Source organism: Cupressus sempervirens, chromosome 6 (genome assembly GCF_028749045.1).
Source record: "Cupressus sempervirens isolate cs-2001-9-10 chromosome 6, ASM2874904v1, whole genome shotgun sequence".
Classification (NCBI taxonomy): Eukaryota; Viridiplantae; Streptophyta; class Pinopsida; order Cupressales; family Cupressaceae; genus Cupressus; species Cupressus sempervirens.
Genome location: NC_143123.1, coordinates 464,796,364 through 464,801,708, shown reverse-complemented (window position 1 = coordinate 464,801,708; position 5,345 = coordinate 464,796,364).

The window sequence follows — 5,345 nt, the reverse complement described above, 5'->3', positions numbered from 1 at the left end:
ACCCAATTTGGGAAGAAACCACCAAGTAACATGGTACCACTTTTCACTCTTCTAAAGTCAGCTTGATGAAGAGCCAACCCTATTAAAGGTTATAAAACAGACTATTAGGTGTGACCTTATTAAACTATTTAATCACCCTTTTAGGAGTGACCTTGTTATAAGTATTTAGATCATTCCATTAGAATGTCACCTTGATTAAATGATTCACAATATGACTATAAAATCAACCTCAATTAAGAATTTTACTACTATATTGTTTAGAAAGTAACATGTAGGTTTGATTTGATAAAATATAACTTACTTTGCAAATTCAAAGCTTTATTTAGTTCATTCTCGACTCATTCAATGGACTTCATCATATTCTCCATCTCTGATCTCCTTGTCAACTCTTCAAGCAATCACACATCACCAACTTCTAAATTTTCCTTTGCTACTTTTTTCATCATAGGTTCTTTACAATTTTACCAATCAACAACCATAAAACATCTCTCATGCCTCCTTAAATAGGTAGCTTTGATCTTTTATCCCTTAAACATAACTATGGATCTTAGGGTTTGATAAGATTCGTTGAATCTATCCATCATTTTTTCCTTCTTCTCCTTTCTTGAAACTTCTAGAAACTTCTCCTTAATGTTGATCTCTAAGCCCAAGTTTCCTATTGGCATCTAACATTTAGTCATTTCGAAGAAAGCTTTGGATAGTCATCACTATGGCTGAGCCATCCAAAGAAGGCTGAGCTACAAAGGACTTGTCTACAATTTATCATAATCCAAGCAAGTCAAAGGTTACCAAGCACCCCAGTATAGACCGAGTCAATATACTTTCTGAGTAACATAGAAGAGACCAGTCATTTGGAAAGTTAGTTAATGTCAAGTGAGTTAGTATATGCTAAGCATATAGAAGTCGAGTGATAGTATGAATGTTAGTTATGACCTTGCGTTAAAACTTCAAGAGCCAAGTAAACCAGTTTTGACATATGAGTTTGTAATTTCATAAACACTTATGTAAATCATTTGAGATGATTTCTACACAATATTTAAAGATTGTAGAGACAATTAAGGAGGGTATTACACATATTGTCAGAAGCCATTAATCCCAAGAAAAATAGAGCAACCAATCAAAAAAATATAAGGGTAAAATGGAAAAAGGATAAAATGTGGATCGTTGATCATAATCTAGAAATTTTTACGATTATCTATTTAAGAAGGGTCGGACCTAAGGTTCAATATGGTGATAGAACAATAAAATGTGAAGCATGGAGGAATGAACAAGATAAGTACAAAGTGAAAGAAGGCTAAGTTTGAAAGAAGATCAAACAAAGAAACTTAGAAATAAAGGACATAATGAAGATATCAAATATAGATTAGATTAAGATTTTGAAGAGAGGAGATCTGTAATTATCTTTTAGAGAAAGTTGAAGGTTCAAGTACTAAATCAATTTTAGCAGATTGAGTCAAGGAAAATATCTTAATAGAGTGGTTCTAATAGACCTATTTAAATCTCCTAACAAAGTCCTTACTTTATTGTAAGTGTAAAATCCTTTAACAAGGTAAGACCAAACCATCTTAAATGCTTTTAATAGAGCAAACCCCTCACAAGGTAGATCATGAGATATGATCAAATTGCTACCCAAACATGAAAACTTTGTTGTTGTAGTAGTAAAGATTTGTGGGTTTCATCCCCACCCTAGTTTTACCTTCAACTTGAAGTGTTTCTAGGTTACCAAAATCATTTTGTTATGTATTGATATTTCTCATAGATGTTATTCTTAGATAGATTTTATTTTAGCATTACAAGTTTGTGATTATATGGTATAAGATCTAAGATATGAATATTTATTAGTTGTGAATACAGTTAATTTTTTTATCATTATAAAAGTTTAATAGATCCTGATTCACCCCCCTCTTAGTATCTTGTTTCCCATTAAGATTTTCAACAATTGGTATAAGAGTTCAGTTCTATTGAATGAAGTCAAACAACATGAGAACACAAGATCTTGAAATGGAGGAATACAAAATGGGAAAAATCATTGAGAACCAGATGATTGAAATCCATATCATAGTGCAACAAATTAAAAGAGAAAAAGATTAGTTGAGGAAATTCTTAAAGAAAAGGTAATATTTGGTTATTTAATAAAATGACACACTATACAACAAAGTTTATGTCAGGGGATTGCTTAGCAGTGGAAATACTGATGGCAGTGATGGAAAAATAGCAGACCTATTAGAAAAGAATAACATTATGAACAAAGAAGTCAAAGAACTCAAAAGAGAATAGGAAATTCAATCAATAAGATTATGTAAAGTGATCGAACAAAAGAAGAAAGATGAAGAAGAAAAAATAAAAATTGCTACTAGGCTTGAGATGAAAGATCATTTGATGTTCGAAAACTTAAAAATAATCAGTTGGAGATGATGAACCAATTGTTAATTTCAAATTAAGAGTTGAACATAAAAGACATGAAAATCACAAATTTGAGATTACAGAGTGACCAACTAAGGAATGAGCTGAGATTTGAGAAAGAATTTCTAGAAAGAATGAAAAAACCAAGTGAAGCTATCAAAGACTTTGAAGAACTAATGAGATCACCAAGGTCATCTAATGCTACTTGTTGAAGTTGATGAAAGCTCAATCCTACATCTTCGAAGAATCACCTACATGAAGACACCTATCACAAAAAGAGAGAAGAAAAAGCTATGGAGGCAAGAATTGCCAGATCCATAGATGCGACATTTTTGATGAGAAAAAAGAGAGATTGCTGTTATCAAAAGTGAATGAATACAATTATAAAGAGATCAATCCTTATAAAAGGAAATCAAAACCTAAAAGTGTAACATAAAAAGTTATGAAGGGTAACCTAAAAAGTAAAAGCTATTTAATAATTACTAATTAATTATTAAATAGAGAATGGAAAAAACACATAAAGTAAAATCTTAAGAAGGGAGAAAAGATAATTTAATTAATGAAATTAAATTAACCTTTTCCTCTAACACCCCCTTAAGATGAGCAACAATGCATTTAAAAACAATGTAGAAAGAGCAAGGTAACTATAATGCAATGCTAAAAGCAAACTTGGGTCCCAGCAATAAGGCATGATCAGGTACTGAATCACAACCAAATATCTACGAAACAAGTAAATAGAGAAAACCAAGTGGGAAAAACTCTACTCCAAAAAGAGATAGTTGAAAGCCTAGTGAAGGACTATAAAAGCCTCCAACCAGAGGAATGTTCTAGAAAATAGGAACAAAGAGTGATCATGAAGAAAACCACTGAAGCATGTAGAAGCTACAAATTCTATCAAAAAGAAATTGTTGATCTATAGACCCTCCTCTAAAATAGAACTTGACTTGGTAGAGAAAACTATAATCTGCATCGAATCAAGAGGGAAATAGAGGCAAAGAACTAAACCCAAAAATATAGATGGCATAAAACACCAAAGTCTGAAGAGTTGATCAATTAAACCAAGGAAGATTGCAACCAAAGTAGGAACAAAAAGTAGAGTGTCTTTATAGTAAATGATCCATCTCATCAAAATTCATAAGTATCCAACCATGACAATCACCTAGTATGTAGGATCAAGTACTGAATACATAGATCACTCCATCAAACCAAGGAAGTATGAGACAACAAAAGAACTCCCCCCCCCCCCACAATGTAGACAAGGGTGAGGTGATAGGCAACTAAGAAAGTGGGCCAATATCTCTTGCAAAATAGAAAGAACCAAGAACATCAAGAGTAAGGAAGAGGTACAAACACCTATAAAGGCACATGTCATCAAAATGTCATGGGGCTAATGTAATGGAAGGGATACTCACTTGATAAAGGAAGAGGGCACTAAAAGGCAAACAACTATCCCCCTATGACACTTTATAATCTAGTACGAGTACAATAAATCACAATGATGAGAAAGATCTCAAAAAATGCAAGGAGTGGTACTTTATGCTACTACATTTGCATAAACATGCTTACAAATAATATCAACAATGATAAACAATGGAAAAGAGTTTTTACAACAGATAGTACAACCCAAAAGAAGAAATCTCATTCCACGAAAATGATCCCTAGACCTAAAACATCTAAGATATCCACCATAGTGCAATAAAGAAAAGAAATATGATAGAAAGAGCATGGAGTAGAATCTAGAAGAAAAAATAGTATTTCTGAAAAGAGGATTGAACCAACTTTTCAAAAATATAACATTTTTGAAAAACAAATTTGGGATGCTCAAAATATGCCCTCCAGAGTGAAAAATAGAACAGTCAGCTTTGTTTTCTAAATAGGAAACCAAAATTCATCAAAACTCCAAATAACCTACACCATCATGATAGGATCAGAATCAACTTTATGACAATATAATATTTGTCAAAAAACACCTCTATATGAAAAGATACAACCAAAAAACCATAGACAACTTTTTAGGACAAAATAAATCAATGAAGAGATGGTTTGAAGGCTATCAAATTTTGGCTCCAAAATTGCTGACATCACACCTGTGGCTGTTAGACCTACTATGTTAGTACTTGGACTAACATGTGTTAGTACCTTGCTGACATATGCATCCTTAATGATGCAAGCATCACATGCTTTTAAAAAAAAATAAAAATAAAAGAAAGCAAGTATTTTTTGAAACTTTTTTTGAAAAAACATGTGGTTCTTTTTTAAAAAGTGCTTTCTTCCCTTTTTTAGTATTTTGATTTTTTTTTTAATAAAAAAAAAATCATCACCTCGTGAAGCATGCCCAAATCTGGGAGCAATTTTTTGCCTCAAATTTCAACTGTGTCCAAATTGGACAAATTTTATATGGAAATAAGGGTTTTTGGGTGCTACAAATCCAACTGCGAGGTCCATTTGGGATCAAAATACACCAAAAAAAGACCCCCAAATCCAATAAAAAATAACTTTGAAAACTAAAACCCTCTAAAATAAAAAAGCACAGATTTGAAAGCCAAGAAAATCTCTCATAAACTGAATAGGGGTATGAAGATCTAGAGCTGTGATACCATGTTGAAGTTGATGAAAGCTCAACCGCATAGCTCCCAAGAATCACTTGCATGCAACCACCTCTCACAAAAAGAGTAAAGAAAAAGCTATGGAGGCAAGAATTTCCAGATCCATAGATGAGACATTCTTGATGAGAAAAAAGAGAGATTTCTGTTTTCAAAAGTGAATGAATAAAATTACAAAGAGATCAATCTTTATAAAAGGAGATCAAAACCTGAAAGGGTAACCTAAAAAGTTACAAAGGATAACCTAAAAGGTAAAAGATATTTAATAATTACTAATTAATTATTAAATAGAGAATGCAAAAAGTGCATAAAGAGAAATCTTAAGAAGGGAGAAAAGAT